Genomic DNA, 23,785 nt, shown 5'->3' with positions numbered 1-23,785 from the left:
CCTTCTTCCTCTTCCACACACAGGGCGTTTTGCTCGATCTGGGCCATCCTGCGCTGCTCCAGAGCCGCTCGTACGGCCGGTCACAAGCGGTTTTCGGCTGGTTGAATCCGGTGGTCGTCCGAATGCTAGGCGATCTGCGTCGAGCAGAGTCCCAGGGTGACGTCCATCGTTGTTATGGTCTCCATAAATACTGAATGCCCTTCGTTGAAGCTGCTCACTGCCAGAAAAGTCGCAACCTCCACAGTCTTCGCACCAGAATGAAAATGCTTGGGAGTTAACTTCCAAACACAAGCGTTCAAACTTTCATTTTAATTTTGTGTGTTTCCTCCCAAGCACCGGTACAATAACTCGTCCTCCGAAAGAAAACAACTGGTGAGTGAAAAACGCCGATATCGGGCAGGTGCAGTTTTTTGTTCAACCGTGAAGAACAAACATTTCCGTTCCGTATTCCGAAAAACCGTGTCAAGGCTGCATTCTAAACACTTTTATGCCTCCAAAAATGCAATTTAGAAGAATCGATTTTCTTAACCAAAAGATAGTAAACCTCCCTTTAAGAGTAATGGTCAATCATCGGTGGCGCAGAAGACTTGCAAACTACCTCGTTCGCATGTGGACTTCACTTCCTGAGGATTCTTCTAATGAATTTTAGTCAGGCATTAGCCTTTCCTAGATCCATGTGGTCGTTCCACTTTAAATCGTTTAGTATGTATCTTTCTAAATATTTAAAGAATGTGACTGCTTTCAGTAACTGTTCAATAATTCTTCATAACAGAATAATCGTGAATATTACCTTCCCATTGTTAAGAAAGGGAGGATGTGCAACTAGCTGCTTTAGTGCTCGCGGTAATTAAAAGCAAAGTATGCGGAATGCTCCTACATGGGACGCGTGACATAACTGACATGTTAACAGATCCGGAAGAAGTCCAAATAAGGTTCAGTACATTGTGCACCAACTACATCTGCTATAAAACATGTTAGAGTTTACCACCTCTACAACCCATATATCTTTAGAAACAGTCTTTGGCTACCCGTGACAAAGAAGGTAGCACCTCTGCAGTTGGTTAAATTCAGTATTAAAGGGTCAGCCTACCATAGGGAAGTTGCAGAACACAGTCATTTAGCTGCCGTTGACGTGAATACACATCCTGCTCTGCCGCTCCTCAGGTGCTGTGGACGTATATGCCTTGGATTGGATTTTCCTACAGTGCTGACGTTCGTAAACCTCCTGAGCAGCCAATCTCTCACTAGTGTGGGCGAGTTACTGTCATATCTCGGCGAGTAAAAGCATTTTGAGTATTTATCATACAACAAATGTGCCTCTTTGCGTGGTGTCATTGGCAAAAACACAAAAAAATTAAAAAACTCGCTATCGGTTGGTATGACCACGTAATTCCCGATTCGCAGGGACGGGAATGGGCGTGTCGTGCGTGCTCCTTCGTCGCATATAAACATCAGTAACTCGAGAACAAAATGAGGTACCGTTCTGCTCTCAATTTTAGGTACAAATTCGATATCTTACCTACGTTTCATATAATTCAGTGTAAGAGCTAAAATCAACGATAAGCAAAGTTTATGCAAGGCGTTTTCACCTCTCCAAACTCTTTAAAATTTCATACAATTTTTTGCTTCATTTGATGCAGCGCAATAATTATGATGTGTAATGAAAAGAAAGTAAGTCTTTTCTCGAGCGAAGATTCCGTAATGTTAGATGTCCAAAAATAATTTTTTTTCCGTGAACAGTTTTCTTGAAATCGGATGAGAAGTACTTCATAGCAGTCGACAAGTCCTCATGGACTGAATTGGGCACACGGAGCGCGACCATCCGTCAAACATAAAAATCAATAATCAGTAAATCGAAAACGAAATGAGACACCGTTATGCTCTCAATTTTATACAAAATAAATTTCGCGCACAGTGATATATGAGCTAAAATCAACCATACATAAAGCTTAGGCAATGAGTTTTTACCTCTGCAACTTCTTTAAAATAGCATGTACAGTTTCACTTACATGTGATGCTGTACAGTAACAATGACGAATAATGAAGACAAAGTCTGTCCTTTATCGAGCGAAGATTTGCATAAATAAAAATTTTTCAGTGAATAGTTAAGAAATCAGACAATAAGTAATTCATAGCGGCTGGAACGCTATCTCGCAACACAGGTCTCAGCATTTGGCTAACAGCGGTGAAAGGGTTAGGGATCTCATAATGTAGGTCAGGTGGAGAATACAAAACTGTTATTTAATTTGCTCAAGTGAACAACTGAAATGAACAATATTGGGCAATGTTCTGAGAATTGTAGCAAACTGCAAGAAGTACGTTTAATTGGAAAACTGCAGGAAGAAGAATCCGGCCAAATTACAAAAAGAAGGTAAATGAGACAAATATTTAATACAGGTAACTGAGAATTCAAGATACATAAAAGAAAGAGTTGAATTTGCCCTATTCAAAAAAGGTATTACGTTACTGTATCAAAAAAACTTTCATTCCTTAAGAAGAGAGAGCTAGCGACCGTCTGCATTAGATGAAACCCAGGAGGTGAATCTAATATTACAAACCCTCTCCAGAGCCCTTACAATTTCCGAAGTCCACTTGAGGAAGCGGGGGAGGGGGGGGGGGGGGGAAGGGGTTCTAGGTTTATTGATTCATGGTGGCGATATGACGAATAAGTCCGCTTGTTTCTACTTGAAAACAACAGTAACTCCAAAGTAAAAATTCACGAAAAGTGTCATCACGGTTCATGACTCTGGATTGGACAGTGCGTAATTTTAGAGAGAAGCAACGAACATTCTCACGCAAGAGGAGAGATTGTAGGCAGTCTGCTCTTTGATGTCCACGCACAGAAGCTAATTTCACCCTCGAGCTCGCTCAGGGGACTAGCGCCAGAAACCGTCCACAATAAGTATTTCGGGAAACAGGATCATTTCCTCGAAAACTGGCTGCCACTCAAGTGGCTTCATGGAACTCAGACACAGTAAATAGCCTTCTGCCAAACTTGTGGGATGCTGGGCCCTCCAGACTCACTCCCCTCTGGCTAGAAGTCGAGCACTTGCCACTCCCAGCAGAATGTTCCATGCTGGCGTAATTAATTATCGGGTAATCGTGACAAAGTTGGAACAAAACCACAGAGACCTGTGATACTCATTTCATAGCCGTGATTTCTACCTTTCCCACTCAATCCCTGTGGTGCACTTGTTATCTGTAGCGCAGTGGAACTCTATCTACAGGAAACCCTGAACATGTAGTCTGTTCTGAGAATCCGCCACTCTTGTTGGGCTGTGGTCTGAGTGTGGGACGACGTTCGTAATTCATGAAGTCTCTATGTACAACTTGTGGACGATATTTGCTAACTTGATTGCCAAATAATTGACTTGATATAACATAGACTATCAATGCTAAGAAAAATATTCCCGAAAAAAAGCCAAATACGTGTCATAGTGGGACAAGTGTCTCAACAGCCAGGGTCAATACTTCTAACATATATGTACTGCTTTCTGTAATTAGGCCTCCGGCTCGTTTCTTTTGGAATGCCCCTTATGTACAGTAATCTTTATATCGTCGCAGTGTGATGACTGGGTGTTGTGTGATGTCCTTAGGTTAGTTACGTTTAAGTAGTTCTAAGTTCTAGGGGACTGATGACCTTAGAAGTTAAGTCCCATAGTGCTCAGAGCCATTTGAACCATTTCACTGGGTACTTCAATCAGTTAATTTTTGACGAGTTTCAATTCTCGAGGGTCACCTGTTACACCAGAACAGCTACAAATGGTGTATCAATTTTTGAAGACGAGCGGTGAGTAGAAGCGATACTGTGAGTTCGTGTCTACTTCATATGGTAATGACTTGTGCGGGTACGGAAGCTAGAGGGCTCACTGGAAAATGAAATACTTGAAACTAAACAAATAATCTACACTATCGATATCGCGTTCAAGTAACCACAGTGGTGATAACTGATAATCCTGATTACGATAAACTCTTACAAAACTTTAAATTGTTTGACTACAAGAATATAAACATCTGGTTCGATTCATAGTTAGCGAAACTAATCCACAACATGGTGAAGAAGAAGAGAAACTATGCACGAAGCAGAGAAATGTCTGAATCCGCATTCGTTGTCCATTTGGACTTGCGGGGATGAGATACGAATTCCAATTACTCGTCGTACAGAAATATCAGTATAAGAAGTTATTAATAATCTTTTCCAAAGTACTGTTATGTCATTTGGTGCAAAGGCACTCTTCCTTAATAACGAAGTGTATGAAGTATACTATGCAAAGTTTGTTTTTAGCTCGGAATCTTTACTTTGTTAAGCCCACGTAACTTCTTGCCAAACTACGACTTAAGCTGCTGTATACTCTGAATTGTCAAAAATGGCTTTAAGCACTATGGGACTTAACATCTGAAGTCATCAGCTCCCTAGACTTAGAACTACTTAAACCTAACTAAGCTAAGGACATCACACACATCCATGCCAGAGGCAGGATTTGAACTTGCGACCGTAGAGGCAGCGCGGCTCCGACCTGGAGCGCCTAGCGGCCGGCGATTTGTAAAAACAAAATGCTGTATAACGTTTTCATTGTTGAGGTGGCTACATGGATACGTTTCAAAAGGTAATAAATTAAGAAAAATGTATTAAAGTCTGAGTAACAAACAGAATAACAAGAACGGTTAAAATAGCACAGCGGAAGGAGACTAGGAAGAGAATAGCGTATTTTGAATTTTGAAGTGTACATGTTAAAGAATGTGAGTTCAAGATACAGATTATATAGCTTCTCAGACATCTAAATTTTCCACTTCGCATAACTGCTACTTATGAAAAAATTACATTTTAACGTGCTAGCCTACACTGACTGTGTAGCTGAATCATCGGCTCAAATCAACTGATGGCAGAATCTTGAAGAACTTTTCAGTATTTTTCTTTATGCGAAGCAAATTGCGAATAGCTGCACGAGAGGTAAGTTAATTTGTCGGCATGTGGTTATGAGAACAATGTAAAGCGCCTTTGAAGAGCAGCAACACTCACCGAGTTGCGGCGACATCAGATGAGATAGAGAGGGACAGCGTAATGTTTACCCTAGATGAAGTCTTCAGCGCCCCAGCTGCAGTGAGGGAACGCTGAGGATGAGATGGCGGGGAACGTTGTTTTGCACGGCACGTGTGTGACCCGCAACGCGGCTGCGGTTCTTTGACTCCCGTTCTTTTTGTCGCTGCTCCGCGGCCGAATGGAAACGTCAACAGACCGATCTCTGCTAGAAGCGGAATAACAATACCGCCTCCGTCCGTGTCTTACCCTCGCAAAATTTATTGGACCGGACTAGAAAACTGCGACGTCTGGAGTTCGATGAAAAACGCGACGCGTCTGCATGTAAATGAAGTGCAGCGTTCTCTGAAACGTACACCTGTGTGCAAAAGTTAAGGACGAAAGTAACTTTCGCATGATGTGTCATTACCAAGAAACATACCTCGACGAAACTTGGAGCATACGTAGAAAGAACGGCTAAGTATGGTATAGAATGTAACTGAAAGAAATAAGCATAGAGACAAACAAATGACGATTTTATTCAAAAATTGATAGTGGTATCACGGACATTACAAAAGGTCAGACATGATTCTTAATACGGTGAGTGGTTACCACGGATGGCAGCACACGCTCTGCAACGTGCTCACAAAAGCCGAGGCAGGATTCGAACCTGCGACTGTACCAGCAGTGCGATTCCGGACTGAGGCTCCTAGAACCGCTGGGCCACAGCGGCCGGCTGCAGCGTGCTCACATGCTGGCTTCAAGATCGGTACGGGTTACTTGTGGTACACCGTTCCGTTCTTCCATCATCGGGGTTGACAATTGCTGGATGATCTTTGGCGCTTGTCGAAGTGCTGTAATACGTATCCTCAAGGTATTCCACCCGTGATCGATGGGATTTAACTCGAGGTAACGGACAGACCAGCCTGTCATCCATAAAACTGAAGTCAGGGCATACTGTTTCCCTGAAAAAGGCGAACATGGATCAGGACTACTGTGTCGTGATAACGTCGGCCAATGAGTGTACCGTGTTGAAAGATTTGGTAATCATAGCTCTACCCACATCATAACATCTGGACCAGAAAAACGATCACATTCGACAGTGGTAAACGTATCCTCATACGGTGGGACATGGAATCGCCAAATGCACCCAGCTTGCACTCTTGAACGTGATCGTTTTGGTGGTCCCCGTGTTATGAAATGGGCAGGCATAGTGTTGCATGGCACCAGGTTCGCTTTCCATCCTGGTTGAGGATTTTCTCTGCCCGGGGATTGGCTCTTAGTGTTTCCATCATTTCATCATCATTCATGAAAGTGGCGAGATTGGACTGTGTGAAGTTTTGGACTTTTTACGGCTGTTGATAATCACGCAGTTGAGCGCCCCAGAAACCAAACATCATAGTGCTGCTTGAGTGATAGTACTAATCTCTGATCACACTGCACTCGTCAACGATATTGTGAAAGGGTACTCCCTCCCCATCTGCGTCTTTTCAGGGGCGCATTCGATGATGACTTCATTTTTATGGACGATAGTGAGCGACTGCATCAAACAGCACAGCTGGAAGAACTCTTGGAAGGAGACTACATTCGTCGAGTGGACTGGCCGTCCGTTGCCCGGGCTTGAGCTTCATCGAGTACATCTGGTATGTGTTAGGGAGACGTACTGCAGAACTTCTACACTGAAGCGCCAAAGAAACTGGTACAGGCATGCGTATTCGGATACATGATATGTAAACAGGTAGAACACGGCGCTGCTGTCGGCAACGCCTATATAAGACAACAAGTGTCTGGCGCAGCTATTAGATCGGTTACTGTTGCTACAATGGCAGGTTATCAGGATTTAAGTGAGTTTGAAATTGGTGTTACAGTGCACGAGCGATGGGCACAATATCTCCGAGGTAGCGTTGAAGTGGGGACTTCCCGAGCTACCATTTAACAAGCGTATCGTGAGTATCAGGGATCCGGTAAAACATCAAATCTCTGACATCGCTGCGGCCAGGAAAAGATCCTGCAAGAACGGGACCAACAACTGAAGATAATCGTTCAACGTGACACAAGAGCAACCCTTCCGCAAATTGCTGCAGATTTCAATGCTGGGGCAACAAGTGTCAGCGTGCCAATCATTCACAAAAAACATCATCGATATGGGCTTTTGAAACCGAAAGTCCACCCCTATACCCTTCATGACAGGAGGACACAAAGATCGACTCCTCATGGTGGCCCGTTATCACAAACATTGGACTGTTGATGTTTGGAAACATGTCTGGTCGGACGAGTATCGTTTCAAATTGTATCGAGCCGTTGGACGTGTACGGGTATGGAGAGAATGTCATGAGTCCATGGACCCTGAATGTCAGCAGGGGACTGTTCAAGCTGTTGGAGGCTCTGTAATGGTGTGGGGCGTGTGCAGCTGGGGTGATATTGGACCTCTGACACGTCTAGATTCGACTCTGACAGGTGACACGTTAGCATATTGTCTTTTCACGTGCATCCATTAATGTCCATTGTGCATTCCTGCGGGCTTGGGCGACTCCAGCAGGACAACTCGACACCCCACACGTCCAGAATTGCCATAAAGTGGCTCCAGGAACCCTCCTCTAAGATTAAACACTTCCGATGGCCATCAACCTCCCGAGACATGAACGTAATTGAGCATATCTGGGATGCCTTGCAACGTGCTGCTGTGAAGAGATCTCCAACCCCTGTTACTCTTACGGATTTATGGTGAGTCCTGCAGGATTCAAGGTGTCAGTTCCCTCCAGCACTACTGCAGACAACTGTGGAGACCAAGACACGTCGTGTTGCGGAAGCTCTGCGTGCTCGCTGGGGCCCTACACGATATTAGGCGTGTGTATCAGTTTCTTTGGTTCTTCAGTGTGCGTGAACCAAAGACCATCCAGCAGTTTTCAACCGCAAAGGTAGGGATATAACAAGAACTCCTTACAAAGCTTGTGGCGAGCACAGGGACACGTTTCCCAGCACACACTGTCATCCGTGGTGATTACACTCCCTAGCAGGAACTATGTCGCGGATATTTTGTAATGTCAAGGAGACAAGCAGCAGCAGCGTTGACTTCTGTGTAATTACTGTCTCTGAATTTATTCATTGCTACGTGTTTCAGGCATATTTTGCTCATTGTGGGGTCCTTTCGTTCAACAAAAAATGCCTGATGGTGAAAAAGACGTGTTGGAATCGCGTAGCAAAACAATAAATTATATATAAATAAATGATGTGACTAGCAGAAGTAAAAAGCAAATAATTCAGACAATAATCTTATCATAAATGATATTTTTCGTTTTAATTGAAGCATAGAGAAGAAAACGCATTACCAAAACAATGATTCTTATTTATAATACGTGTTGCGTCCAAATCTTGTGTAAAGCTTGAACCGTCGAGCAAACGTGAACTTTTAAAAGGGTAACCTTAGAAGGTGAAGACGTCAATAATAATCTAAATCCCAGAGTACGAACAAAGTAAGATATTGCATGTCCTACCGGTACTGTACTGTGTGTGGGCCACCACGATTGGCGACTGACACATACCAAAATGTGCATAGTGCAAACAGTTCATATTATGTACAACGAATGTGTAAATGTGATTTAGAAATATGTGTGATATGAAAGATGATAAAAGTAACATGTAAGTTGAAACAAGAGAATATTTAGTTTTCTGAAACAGGTAGAGCATAGTGTGGCTACATCATTATAAATAAATTCGCAAAGTGAATTACGCGCTCCAGTTTGAACATTGTCCACGCCAACTTTTTCGTAGTTGCACAACTCCCCAAAAATAAGATAACGAGGTAATGATGTAAATGTTTAAGTTCACAAGGAGCGACACGGACAAGAAACTTTACACTAACGTTCCATTAAACTACGTTCCATAACGCAAAGGTTATTCACGAACATTTTCTCTAGCTGCATGGATAGAAACATTTGCTTCTAGACAATCAGGGGGACAAGCTGATTTCAGAAACAGGTGCTGCTCTGTGGACAACTTCCGATACATGACCTTATTTGATTAATGAATACGAATTAGTATATTTCATTGTATTCGCATATTTGTAAAGTTTTTCATTCAGTTTCAACAAAATCTGTATTAATAGCTATTGAGCAGCATTTAATTCAACCTAAGTGGATATACTGAAGATCATGTGTCCATTTAAACGTCAACAAGGCAGTGAGAAAAACAGAATCGAAAGAGGAATCAAGCTAGGAGATTCCACAGCACTGCAGTTAAAGAGCAAGTTTTCAGATTCTTGAACTGAGAGGAAAAAGAAGAAATACATGCCAATGGAACATATGCGCTTTCTTCGAATGCAGACATGGACGTCTTTAATATGTTTAAAATAATTTATAACCAGCATGTTGTTGTTGTTGTTGTTGTCGTCGTGGTTTTCGCACAAGTCTATCCCTTACAAGCCACTTATTCTCAATATAAGTATTTCTCTCTTCATCCCCTGGGATCTGCTTACAGTAGAAGAGAAGCTTTGGTGTCTCTCTCTCTCTACAACTTTTACTTCCTACAATTCCTTCCATTAACACAGCCTCAGAATGTATTCACCGAACCTGTCCTTTGTCATGTTGTGCACAAAGATCTTTTCTCTATTTTGTACCTCACTTACTGCAGTGTCTACCCATCCACAGAATACGTCTGTACGCCAAATTTCAAATGTTTCTACTATCTTCTTATATGTTTTAGTCACTGTTTCGTTTCCATATGAACACTCCAGCCAAAATCATTCAGAAGAAACTTAAATTCGTCTATTGTCAATTATCTCGCCGCCAAATAACAAAAAACATCCATTACATTATTGTGCCATTTTCTACCTTAATTTTCTCAAGATCACCCGATTTAATTTGATTACAATCCATTAACATCTTATATTTTTGTTAATACTCAGCCTATAATCTTTTCTCAAGGCGTTCACCAGTCCCATTCAACCAATCTTCGAAGTCATTTGCTGTGCCTACAGAATTGCATTGTCATCGGCAAACCTTATAGTTATTTTTTCTGGCAGATTAATTCCATTCCGAAATTTCTCTTTGGTTTCCTGTACTGTTTGCTCAGCCTACAGATTGAATAACTTGGGGAATAAGTTACAGCTCTACCTCACTTCCTTTCCAGGTAATGTCTTCCTTCCCTGCTTTCTATTCTTACAACGTCGATCTGGTTTCTGCGTAAGTTGAAGAAAATCATTTGCTCCCAGTACGTTCCCCCTGCTAACTTCAGAATCTGAAAGAGTATCCCTGACTCTACTAACGCTACGAAGTTAATTTCTTCCGTCTACCTTCTAAGGTGAGTACCGCACTGCATGTTCCTACGTTTGTTGTGAACCCAAACTGATCTTCGCCAAAGTCAGCTACTAGCAATCGTTTTGTACATCTGTTAATAACCCGTGTCAGTATTTTTCTACCCTGACTAACTAAACTGATGGTTCGCTACTATTCAGACTTGTCAGCGCCTACCTTCTTTCTAAACTACACACTACAATTTAACGAAGGAATTTTAGAATCAGTTGATGAGTTTTTATATTTATTCCAGCTATAAAAGGAGACTGGTTGGACGGCAAAACAAATGAACAGAATAGTAAAAATGGCCTGGAATTCCTATAAAAACTAAATAGTGTTTTCAGATCCGAGCTGACAATTTGTGCGAAAAGAAAGCTTGTCATTAGGACGTACCCCTAGTTTTGACGTGTAGACAGCGAAAGATGGACGCATAATGAGATAGTATATACATATATAAATAAATGAAAAGCAGTGGATTGCCCTGTGAGCACTGAAGAGGTCCATGCTGGGGGTCACTAGGAGTGGCAGGGAGACTTACATAGAACAGAATGGGATAGTATACATAATGACGACTCTAATGAAGAGTTGCCTTAAGACAGGCAGCCTAGCTCACATTGTCCACATTTGGGGCGGATATTGTAATTTGGGTTTCCAATCTTAAGGTGTATGAAATATTTTCCGGAGTACTTTTATTTTGCCCACCCTATACATGAAAACTGAAATTATATACGAGATCGTGCGCGAGACCTTCCAAGAGAACGAAGGGATTGAAATCGAAAGAAAGAGACTGGCATACTTAGCCTATGCAGACGACATTGTTTGCTCTCTAGGTCGGAAGAGGAGTTGGAGCAAATGACCAAAGCACTAAAGGAGGCTGCCAGCAAATTTGGGCTAAACATAAACAAAGCCAAGACAGAGTACCTAGCTATGACGCGTGGTCATTGTCAGACTGCTGATCATCTACAATCACTGCAGGTTAGGGATCAGTCCTACAAGAGAGTACAATAATTCAAATACCTAGGGGTACTTTTCACTGAGAACTCGTCGTGTGAAGCAGAGATCAATGCCAGAATACAAGCAGGAAACCGATCTTACCACAGCCTAGTACAACTGCTTCGGTCCAAATGTCTCTCCAGACAGTTCAAGATTCGACTGTACAAAACCCTGATCCAGCCTGTTGTCTACATGGCTGTGAGACATGGAGTATCAGGAAACAGGACTTCCGTAAGCTCCTTGTTTTTGAGAGAAAAGCGCTTCGGAAGATCTTCGATCCGGTTCTGGATGCAGATACAGGGGAATGGTGGATCAGATACAACCAAGAGCTTGAGGAACTATACCAGCAGCCCAGCATAGCAGGAGCTGTCAAAGCCAAACGAATGCAGTGGGCCGACCATGTGGCCCGGATAGAGGATGGCAGATGGCCTCGGAAGCTCCTGGATTTCACACCTACAGGAAAGAGACCGCCAGGGAGACCCAAGAAGCGTTGGAGCGATGTACTTCATGAAGATTTAAAACAAATGTCAATAGATGTGGACGAATGGCGGGTAACAGCAATGGACAGAATACAGTAGAGGAGGAAACTTGTAGATGCGTGCGGTCCACCGGGCCTGATCACGTAGTAGCAGTAGTAGTAGTAGCAGTGTAGTAGTAGTAAGGGTATAGGGTTTCCAGTGTTGTATGAATAACTCTAAGCAACCGTTTAGTATAAAACAGTGCTTAGTTTCACTATACATACGTGATGTAATGTCATTGTTGTAAATAAAACCATGACTGCAACGAAAACTAATAGATTTGCGTAAACCTCATCGCGAACTGCGAATCAGAGGTGATGTATTTTGCAGTAGATATGAACGTCTTACATCTTAGTCCAATAATACGTCACTATCAGCAATCCTCCAATTCTTTAAAGTATTATCTCCCACGAATGAAACAGCTTCAGACGTCTGATTACTTAAAAATGAGTTCACGTGTTAAATATTTGAGGTTAGGCATGTAAGAGAGAAAAATTTTAGTAAATGTTTCAAGTTATACTTAACGTTGGTTGGAAGTCGCTAAGTGCTCTCATTATAAAGCACTGCTTGAATATAGTGTGGGTAATCTGCACTCCATTTTAAGTAAAAGCATGTATTCCACGTATATCAATGATGTAGTGTCTACTGATCTATGTGTCGTACAATGAGATATTTTGGGAAATACATTCTGTGGTATATGTGGATGCTGTCTGTAGACACTGTTCCGAACAGTATTAGTATTAAAGAACTCATAAATTAAAACTTCATGCCTAATGCTGATTTTTGAGCATGAACAACGAAAATCTAGTAAGCGAAAAACATTTTTTTCTTTTGCAACAGCGACATAATCGCATATACAAACAGTGATCCAATACTGTAAACTGCTTTTTTATTTCAGTCTCTGATCACAATATGAATTCTTTAGACGATGACCGGGTTCAGTCTGTATTGACCATCCTCAGATCTTTTTTACGCCGTGTCGTAAAGTGATACGGCCATAATGGCATCGTCAAAACATATAAATATAATCAGCATAGCATCGTCTAAAGAATTCATATTGTGATCAGAGACTGAAATAAAAAAGCATTTTACATTTTTTCTTTTCGTAATTTTGTTTGGAAGGGAGACGAACGGCTGTCAGCAAGAAAAAGTCTCGTAAAAGTTAGAAATTATTTGTACATTTTGTTGGAAGTTGCTAAGTGTTCTCACTCCCGCTTACTGGATGAACAGTCGGAGTATTTGCGTACTATCAGTTATGCTGCTTCAACACAAGCACCCAGTCTCGAACTGTAATAACTGTCTTATCGTGTTAAACTTCTAAGATAAGTTGTAAATGAGTTGATTATGACAACATTTCAAATTTGGTCAATAATAGCTCCATGTATTGAAAATAAAATTTTTCTTGTCTCTGGAAGCCGTTAGATAGGTAACTTTAAAATGGTATTGCATTCTGTGTTTCGAGATAGTCGCTGAGCAGCATAGATGGTTCTTGGATTCCGTTGAAGAATGATTAGGTGGCAACAGTCAGCAAATTACGTGCCTCCTGTACGGAGATGGTAAGAGATGTATTAAAACGAGATTTCATCTCAACGCTTACGTAGCGAACATTATAGCGTAGAGTTCTCAGCAGTGCGTCGCTTAACAAGATGGTGGGCACTGATTTATGGTTGAGAGCAGCAGGTCTGAAAGCGGCCACGTGATATACGTCTCAGAGAAGATTAGCTATTCCACGCTGTTTGAGATTATCCGCTTGCGAAGCACGATTATTCTGTTTACTGACAGATTTTCCACTGGATTGCAGCTAATCCTATTTCCGAAATGAGCAAGTTTTATGTCTGTTTATGCGGCTTTGTACATGACTCAAACCATAGCATTACAAGATTTTTATTATTTCTTCCTTTTGCCTTTTTCATTCAGTTATACTTTATAAAATCAGCGTATACATGTGAGACGTATTTCTATGGAGGTAGTCTGCGTTAGTATGTCTGATTTCTACTTGACCTCACAAATATCTGCGCTTGACGCGACATTCTTTTAATTTGTTCTATACACTTCGTAACATTAAAATATAGGTTCCTTTTATAATTGGATGAGCCATACAAGACAGACATTAAATGTATTGGCAATTGAGAATATGGACCACCGCCAGCAGCAGAATGGAATGACGACAACGAAAATTTGTGCCGGACCAAGATTCGAAACGGGTTTTTCCGCATATCGCGAGCAGTCGCCTTCACTTTTTTTTTCATTTTGTTCGTTGTTCGTCATTGTGTTTGGTAGGTGCGGGCGTCACATGACATCCGTCCAAGTTCGTTTGTTGATCCTTCCACTCTGTTTTTTTTTTTTTTTTTTTTTTTTTAATTACAGAGGCCAACCAGCTCTCTGACTGACCACGCTGAGCTACCGTGGCGGCTACCATGCGACTATCCGTGCACGACTCACACCAAGACCAAAAATACCATAGCTCATCAACTATGTACATCCACCATGTATATTCCTGTGCTGGTGGGGCATTTTATGTTAAAGTCACTTGCCCTGTGACGACGGACAAAAGCGATATTGCAGTGCCTGTGTTGTTACGAACTATGATACAAAGCTCCTTTCGAAGTGCATGAATGTCCAAATTATGAAGCAAAGTTCTTCTGGACAATCATGCACGTCTAGTGAAATTTTGCATCGTAATTCGGAATGACACAGTCACTGCACAATGGTATTTATTCGCCGTCACAGGGCAAGTGAATTTCAAGTATGATGTCTCACCTGTACGGGAATATTCATAACAGATGTATACGATTACAGATCGTAGAGACATGGTTGACGACATATGGACGTTTTATTCTGGCAGTGAGTGGTGCATGGACGGCCAAATGGTAAGGCGATCGCTCGCGGTAAGCGGAAAAACCGAGTTTGAGTTCTGGTCCGGCACAAATTATCATTGTCGTCATTCCAATCTACAGCTGATGGTGGTCCATATTCGCCCCTGCGAATACATTTAATGTATTTCATAACAGCTTAGTCACCGCAGTGTGTGCCTTTGGACATGCACGCATGTCCTAAGGAATTTCGCACAGTAATTCGGAATAACATAGGCCTGCAATATCGTACAAAAAACAGAATCCAAATCGCACCTACTAATCCTAGCTTTGATTGTAAACTACTAATCAATCAGCCGACTGTAGTGGCACAGTGATTAACATGCTTGATTTGCATAGAGTGAGATGGGGACATTTTCAATGTCAGTTTCGATCGATGTTTCTCTATTATTAACATGTGACCAGTAGTCGCACGAAATGAGACAAAATTAAATTTGTCGCTCCATCAAGTGTACCTGCGACTCCTATATGAAACAAGCTGTAGTAATCCGACTGTCGCCGGCCGCGGTGGTCTCGCGGTTCTAGGCGCGCAGTCCAGAACCGCGCGACTGCTACGGTCGCAGGTTCGAATCCTGCCTCGGGCATGGATGTGTGTGATGTCCTTAGGTTAGTTAGGTTTAAGTAGTTCTAAGTTCTAGGGGATTGATGACCGCAGCAGTTGAGTCCCATAGTGCTCAGAGCCATTTGAACCATTTTTTGAATCCGACTGTCGAAGTGGGAACGTACTGTCAAGACGGTCCCTTCAATGGCCAATTCTGGAAAGTTTTTCTTGTCCTCAGTTCACTCCCAAAGAAGGTATCTTAACGTACACGCATCTGACAACGAGCATGGCGGCTGTCATGTCAAAAGCACGAAGTATTTCATTGTTACCGTCGTTGTATGTTGGATTTACAACTGACCATTCAGATATTATTGTTAAAATATGATAAGTCTTGACATCTGGAACAGGATATGCTTTGTCAGTGTCTGTGGAGTTAAAATTACGATGTAAGTAATTCAACAACAAACATAGTATTTAACATCCCAAAGGTGTCCTATAGGATTCGGGTCAGGACTCTGTGCAGGTCAGTCCATTACAGATTTGTTATTGTCGTGTAACCACTTCGCCACATGCCGTGCATTATGAACAGGTGCACGATCGTGTTGAAATATGGAATCGCCATCCTCGAATTGATCTTCAACAGTGGGAAGCAAGAAGGGGCTTAAAACGTCAAAGTAGACCTGTGCTGTGATAGTGCCACGCAAAACAACAAGAAGTGCAAGCCACCTTCATGAAAAACACGACCACACCATAACACCAACGTCTCCGAATTTCATTGCTGGCACTACACACGCTGCCAGATGACGTTCACCGGGCATTCGTCATCCACACCCTCACATAGGATCGCCACATTGTGTACCGTGATTCATCACGCCACACAACGTTTGGTCACTGTTCAATTGTCCAGTGCTTACGCTCCTTACACCAAGCGAGGCGTCGTTTGGCATTTATCGGTGTGATGTGAGGCTTCTGAGCATCCGCTCGACCATGAAATCCAACTTTTCTCACCTCCTGCCTAACTGTCATAGTATTTGCAGTGGATCTTGAAGCAGTTTGGAGTTCCTGTGTGATGGTCTGGATAGATGTCTGCTTATTACACATTACGACCTTCTTCAACTGACAGCCGTCTCTGTCTCTTTTGTGCTGTACTTGTCCCTTCACGTTTCCACTTCACTATCACATCAGAAGCAGCGGACCTAGGGAAGTTTAGCAGTGTGGAAATCTCGCGTACAGACGTATGACACAAATGAACCCAATCACCTGACTACGTACGAAGTCCTTGAGTTCCGCTGAGCGCGCCATTTTGCTCTCTCACGACGTCTAATGACTATTGAGGTCGCTGATATGGACTACCTGGCAGTAGGTGGCAGCAAACTGCATCTAATATGAAAAACGTATGTTTTTGGGGGTGTCCGGATATTTTTGTACACATACTGTGGCTTTGAATGAGGAAAAAATCAGATTCAGAGGAGAATGCTGGGTATCGCAATTTCGTGTATATATCTCGCCGCAACTTAAAACGCGTATGTTTTAAACATCGCCAGGCCGATTTGCGTGTCACAATTCATACACTCTCACCCTTATTCTGTGATAATGCAAAACGAGCTCCTCCTCTTTGAACTTTTTTGATGTTCTCCGTCAATCCTATATGGTAAGGATCCCACCCCGCGTAGCAAAGATTTAATGAAAAGGGAGTGTAGTGGACGTAGTTTGCACAGATGAACTATCAGTGCAAGAGGTCAGCTACTGCCCTCTGTATGTCTAAAATCGTAGGTAATCACGCCCAAATAACCGACAGCTCATCATAATGGAGCTGAACTGTGGTGTCACCGCCAGACACCACACTTGCTAGGTGGTAGCTTTAAATCGGCCGCGGTCCATTAGTACATGACGGACACGCGTGTCGCCACTGTTAGTGATCGCAGACCGAGCGCCACCACACGGCAGGTCTCGAGAGACGGACTAGCACTCGCCCCAGTTGTACGGACGACGTAGCTAGCGATGCACACTGACGAAGCCTCGCTCATTTGCAGAGCAGATAGTTAGAATAGCCTTCAGCTAAGTCAATGGCTACGACCTAGCAAGGCGCCATTAGTAGTTTATTGCCTGAATCTACAGAGTCTCACTTGTATCGTCAATAGCGCTGTACAACAAGGATGGATTAAAGTTAAGTATTCCAGCAGCTACGTACTTTTCTTTATAGCATTCATTACGTATCCTGTTTCAGACCTAACTCTAGCCTGCGTGAGTTAACGCGTGCCTTTCGGCTACTTCCGAGTGGCGTCGCTGTTAACCTACGCCACAACAGAACTTACAGTAAATTCTTAAGAGCCGTTGTCATCTCTGTGTTTCAACGAGAAAAGATGAAGATTTATGCTCGCAAAATTACCAAATTTATGTGGATGGACGACGCGAAATGTAGATGCGTTAAGTGAAGCCTCAGTTTCTACTTCATGGTTTCCAAGTCTGACTATAAACGTGATCGTCTCCACCCTCGAACCTAGCATTTACTTGAGAAGTATTGTATGGCTTATAATTAATTCTGAACTCTATGTGTGGATTACCTTATATTACAAAAGTTAAGAGGCTGAAAATTCGAAATAATTAAAAATGTACTGATAACAGATCTGTAAAACCGTCACATCTGTCTGTCTTTCAACACAATAATCTCAAAAACTATTAGACGATTTTTCATAGGATTTTGATCACAGTTTTCGAGACCGAAAAGGCTTTAATTATCAAAATCGGATAACGGAAAGGCAAGGCACCGTGATTTAACTTTTTAATAAAACTATTTCTGCTGCTTGATCACGCTAATCTCCAAAACTACTGGACTGATTTTTAGAGGGTTTTGATTTGTAACTTCAGCGTAGCTACGTGCACCGTGAAGGCTATATATCATCAAAATAGTTTCACAGGAAAAAGTATTCATACATATCATAAAAATGTACGTATGGAACGTCTGTTCCACATCCCTTCCGAAACCACTGTATCAAGATCAACCGACCTTTGTATACATGTCACTTACTGTCTGGAAAGAATTGCTGTCGGGATTCAAACCAACTACCGATAAAAGGGGTAGGGATGGGTGTGAAAAGTAAGTGTGGGCCACCACGGGAAAATAGCCAGACTTCATTCACCCAGTAGTTGAGAACGAGAGCATTTAGTGAGTTGCAATTTCAAACCCTGGTTAGCCTTCCCCACAACATTTTATATGTGTTCTTTCCAATTCAAGTTGTTCGTAATTGTAATACCCAGGTATTTAGTTGAATTTACGGCTTTTAGATTAGACTGATTTACCATGTAACCAAAGTTTAACGAGTTTCTTTTAGCACTCATGTTGAGGACCTCACACTTTTCGTTATTTAGGCTCAACTGCCACTTTTCGCACCATTCAGATATTTTCTAAGTCGTTTTGCAGTTTGTTTTGATCTTCTGATGACTTTATTAGTCGATAAACGACAGCGTTATCTGCGGACAACCGAAGACGGCTGCTCAGATTCTCTTCCAAATCGTTTATGTAGATAGGAAACAGCAAGGGGCCTATAACACTACCTTGGGGAACGCCTGAAATCACTTCCGTTTTACTCTATGACTTTCCGTCAGTTACTATGAAATGTGACCTTTCTGACATGAAATCGCAAATCCAGTCACATAACTGAGACGATATCCCATAAGCACGCCATTTTACTACGTTGAACGATTCTCTTCAGCCGTCGTTGGTCCCTTTCTTGTAGGATCTTTTTCCGGCCGCAGCGATGTCGGAGATTTGATGTTTTATCGGATTCTTGATATTCAGGGCACCGTCATGAAATGGTCGTACGAAAAAAAAATCTCCACTTCATCGCTACCTCGGCGATGCTGTGTCGCCGACTGTAAAACCACGTTTAAATTTACTTAAATCTTGATAATCTGCCATTGCAACATAACCAATATACCAACTGCGCAAGATATTTGTCTGTCTTATACAGGCATTGCAGACCGCAGCGCCGTACTCTGCCTGTTCACGTATTTGAATACGCAGCTACAGTGTAAGTTTCTCGCTTACTAAGCTTTCGCTGTTCATGAAAGAGAAACACTTTCGTATCACACATGGCATCATGACGTTTACATTTGTTGCTTGTTTGCTAATTACTATAGTCGCAATGGATTTAGTAGGCTGTGCCAACATGTGTTGATGAATGTACCTACAAATGTATATCACCGTACGGCACAGTTCAGGAGATGTAAGGCAAGGAGAAAGACAGAAGGAGGGAGGAAGGAGTAGATGGACGGAGAAGGGGAAGAGAAGGAGATGGACAGGGTGAGTGGGGAAGAGGAGGTAGACGTAGAAAGGGGAAGTGGAGGGGGTGGCCTGTGAGGTCAGGAGGATATTGCCAGATATTAAGGAGTGGAGGAAGTGGATAAAGGGGGAGAAGAATGTTCTTATGTCCTCCTTGCTTCTTTTGTGACATGTTACTCTGCTTCCGAGGCAGCAGAAGTCTTTTACGTCTGTTACGTGGTCTGCAATTTTGATGTTACTTTTTTGCTAGTCCCATTTTGCTATTCCTCGATACTTTTGTTTACACTCAATCCACAATGTGTCCAGTTCATTTCTCTCAACAGGTCCCTAACGTATCTTTAGTTACACAGGCGATAACAGCATCGTCAGGAAATAGTGTAGTTGCTATCTTTTCCCAACGTATTTCAATGCTATTTATGACGCTCTCGATTAGTTCGTTCATTTCTTCGTCGATGCAAAGGTCGAACAGTAGGGGAGAAGGACTTCATGCACACTATTTGTACTTTCTGATACGAGATTATCTTTCTGTGTCTTCCAATCTCAATGCTCCATCTTGTTTCTTGCACGTATTCCTCGTTACCCGTCTTCCTCTACAGCTCACACACAGTTTTAAGGGTTTGAAAGACCATATACCATTTTAAGAAGTAGAACGCTTTTTCTACATCGAGAGAGCCTTCGGAAAGTCTTGTTTCCGTCTTTATTTTTGCCCTCACTCGTGTCTTTACTTTTATTTCAATCAGATTGATCGTCATCTGAGACCACATTTTACAATGAAATGAATACCCCTAGCTGCATACAGGCGTTGATACACGTCAACGGGGACAGTTGAAAATGTGTGTCCCGACTGGGACTCGAATCCGGGATCTCCTGCTTACATGGCAGACGCTCTGTCCTTCGGAGCCACCGACGACACAGAGGATAGTGCGACTGCTGGGACTTATCTGTGGCACGCCTCCCGTGAGACCCACATTCGCAACTTATTGTCCCGCACTATATTCATAGTTCCCCTGCCCATCATACTCATTACTCGCGGCTTCTTGCCGATTCCCGTCAGAGTTCGGGCATTGTTTGTGCACCCGCACAGAACAAAATGGCTAAATGACCGGTGAGCCTTAACTATACAGGGTGTTACAAAAAGGTACGGCCAAACTTTCAGGAAACATTCCTCACACACAAAGAAAGAAAATATGTTATGTGGACATGTGTCCGGAAACGCTTACTTTCCATGTTAGAGCTCATTTTATTACTTCTCTTCAAATCACATTAATCATGGAATGGAAACACACAGCAACAGAACGTACCAGCGTGACTTCAAACACTTTGTTACAGGAAACGTTCAAAATGTCCTCCGTTAGGGAGGATACATGCATCCACCCTCCGTCGCATGGAATCCCTGATGCGCTGATGCAGCCCTGGAGAATGGCGTATTGTATCACAGCCGTCCACAATACGAGCACGAAGAGTCTCTCTACATTTGGTACCGGGGTTTCGTAGACAAGAGCTTTCGAATGCCCCCATAAATGAAAGTCAAGAGGGTTGATGTCAGGAGAGCGTGGAGGCCATGGAATTGGTCCGCCTCTACCAATCCATCGGTCACCGAATCTGTTGTTGAGAAGCGTACGAACACTTCGACTGAAATGTGCAGGAGCTCCATCGTGCATGAAGCACATGTTGTGTCGTACTTGTAAAGGCACATGTTCCAGCAGTACAGGTAGAGTATCGCGTATGAAATCATGATGACGTGCTCCATTAAGCGTAGGTGGAAGAAACTAAAATGAGCTCTAACATGGAAATTACGCGTTTCCGGACACATGTCCACATAACATCTTTTTTTTATTTGTGTGTGAGGAAGGTTTCCTGAAAGATTGGCCGTACCTTTTTGTAACACCCTGTATAGATGGTGTCTGTTCTTCGGACATGTCCGAAACAACAGTTACCATCTTCATATGTATACAATTTATTTATTTATTTATTTTATTTTATTTTTTTTTTTTTTTGCAATCTCGTGTGGTTGACAGCTCGTTCAATGATTTTAGAAATTCCGAAGTCATGTGTATCGAAACGTACTACGTTAATAGTTAGATGGTGGCATAACGCCAGGCCACGACCACCTTATCAAAGGGAAATGGGCTCAACACTTCCTAGTTAATAAAACCAAATCTTAGTTGTACGAGACGAGTAAGTGCAGTGCTCGTTGCTGTTCACAAAATAACAAATAAAGTATTCTTGTACTTGGCCACTGTGGTCAAGGACAACGCCGACAAAGTGAATCCAACCAACTGGGTGCACAACACTTTATTTTTAATGGGTGGCCTAACCAGGAAAAATAGTAGAATAAAGAAGGATCTCAAAATTGAAGTCAATTCAGCGTATAGAAGGAGTTTATTTGCTTTGCATCCTACACAAAATTAACAACATATTTACAGAGAATGCCGCTAACACTGTGTGATGTAACAAAATTTACCTGGAAGACTGGATGAGAATCAAGTACTAAGACTCAAGTCAGAAAGTACAGTTCTCAATAAATCAAATCGGCAACATAAGCTGCGTATTAGTAACACAAAAAAGAGCGAACTGCCCAGGATATGGCTCGAACTACCGCAGATTGCGAATTTACATTTCGTCAAGAACAGTCAAGTATGCCAGACAGCACCAATTGGCCGCTAGGTGATGATCCCTCTCCAGACGGTAGCTACTTTCTTTTTCCCAACTCTGCATGGAAGGAAAGACTCTGCGCTGTTGCCAATGTGACAGGACAAACTGATGCTAAATCATGAAAACATTTTGCGTACAAGAGACGTTTTTAAACACGAAGTTTCTACTGGGCTGAAGCAGTGTCTTCACAATTGGTCAGCCTTACAAGCCAAGAACATTATCTAGAATAAAACAATTATATTGACTAAAACAAATTATCAGAGCGAATGAAGCTGCCTCTCCAACACTGGTCGGATAAAGTTGCAGTGTGCTCCTCTTTGATTTTTGTGGAGAAAGGCTAAACATATAGTGCTCAAATATTCTCTGGGGACTGTAGGGAGGCTGCAACGTTCACTTGCCGTAGGGCGTCCACGTCATACTCCGGCTGTCAGAACTTGGCGTCCAGAATAGACGGCCTGTATCCCCCAATGAGGTGCTCTTCACCAAATGACAGCGACAACAGTGGCCATAGACACGTTTCTGGCGGTTAATTGCCCCATCACGAAGTGTGCAAGGCTACCTTTCCAAGGGAACAGCTCCAGTATTCTCACTAATATAACTATGAAATAAGGACAGAAAATGAATTACTATTGTATATATATCTCTGACAATGTTACAGTATAGAGCATCTGCCTTGTCTGAACGGACTTCTTTAATATGGTACACAGAACTGACATCTAACTGACAATCGCTTTGCCAACATGCTCTACTTTTTTTGTACACTTCTGGAAATTGAAATAAGAACACCGTGAATTCATTGTCCCAGGAAGGGGAAACTTTATTGACACATTCCTGGGGTCAGATACATCACATGATCACACTGACAGAACCACAGGCACATAGACACAGGCAACAGAGCATGCACAATGTCGGTACTAGTACAGTGTATATCCACCTTTCGCAGCAATGCAGGCTGCTATTCTCCCATGAAGACGATCGTAGAGATGCTAGATGTAGTCCTGTGGAACGGCTTGCCATGCCATTTCCACCTGGCGCCTCAGTTGGACCAGCGTTCGTGCTGGACGTGCAGACCGCGCGAGACGACGCTTCATCCAGTCCCAAACATGCTCAATGGGGGACAGATCCGGAAATCTTGCTGGCCAGGGTAGTTGACTTACACCTTCTGGAGCACGTTGGGTGGCACGGGAAACATGCGGACGTGCATTGTCCTGTTGGAACAGCAAGTTCCCTTGCCGGTCTAGGAATGGTAGAACGATGGGTTCGATGACGGTTTGGATGTACCGTGCACTATTCAGTGTCCCCTCGACGATCACCAGTGGTGTACGGCCAGTGTAGGAGATCGCTCCCCACACCATGATGCCGGGTGTTGGCCCTGTGTGCCTCGGTCGTATGCAGTCCTGATTGTGGCGCTCACCTGCACGGCGCCAAACACGCATACGACCATCATTGGCACCAAGGCAGAAGCGACTCTCATCGCTGAAGACGACACGTCTCCATTCGTCCCTCCATTCACGCCTGTCGCGACACCACTGGAGGCGGGCTGCACGATGTTGGGGCGTGAGCGGAAGACGGCCTAACGGTGTGCGGGACCGTAGCCCAGCTTCATGGAGACGGT

Source organism: Schistocerca serialis, chromosome 6 (assembly GCF_023864345.2).
Source record: "Schistocerca serialis cubense isolate TAMUIC-IGC-003099 chromosome 6, iqSchSeri2.2, whole genome shotgun sequence".
Taxonomy (NCBI): domain Eukaryota; kingdom Metazoa; phylum Arthropoda; class Insecta; order Orthoptera; family Acrididae; genus Schistocerca; species Schistocerca serialis.
Note: the sequence above shows the minus strand (reverse complement) of the source record.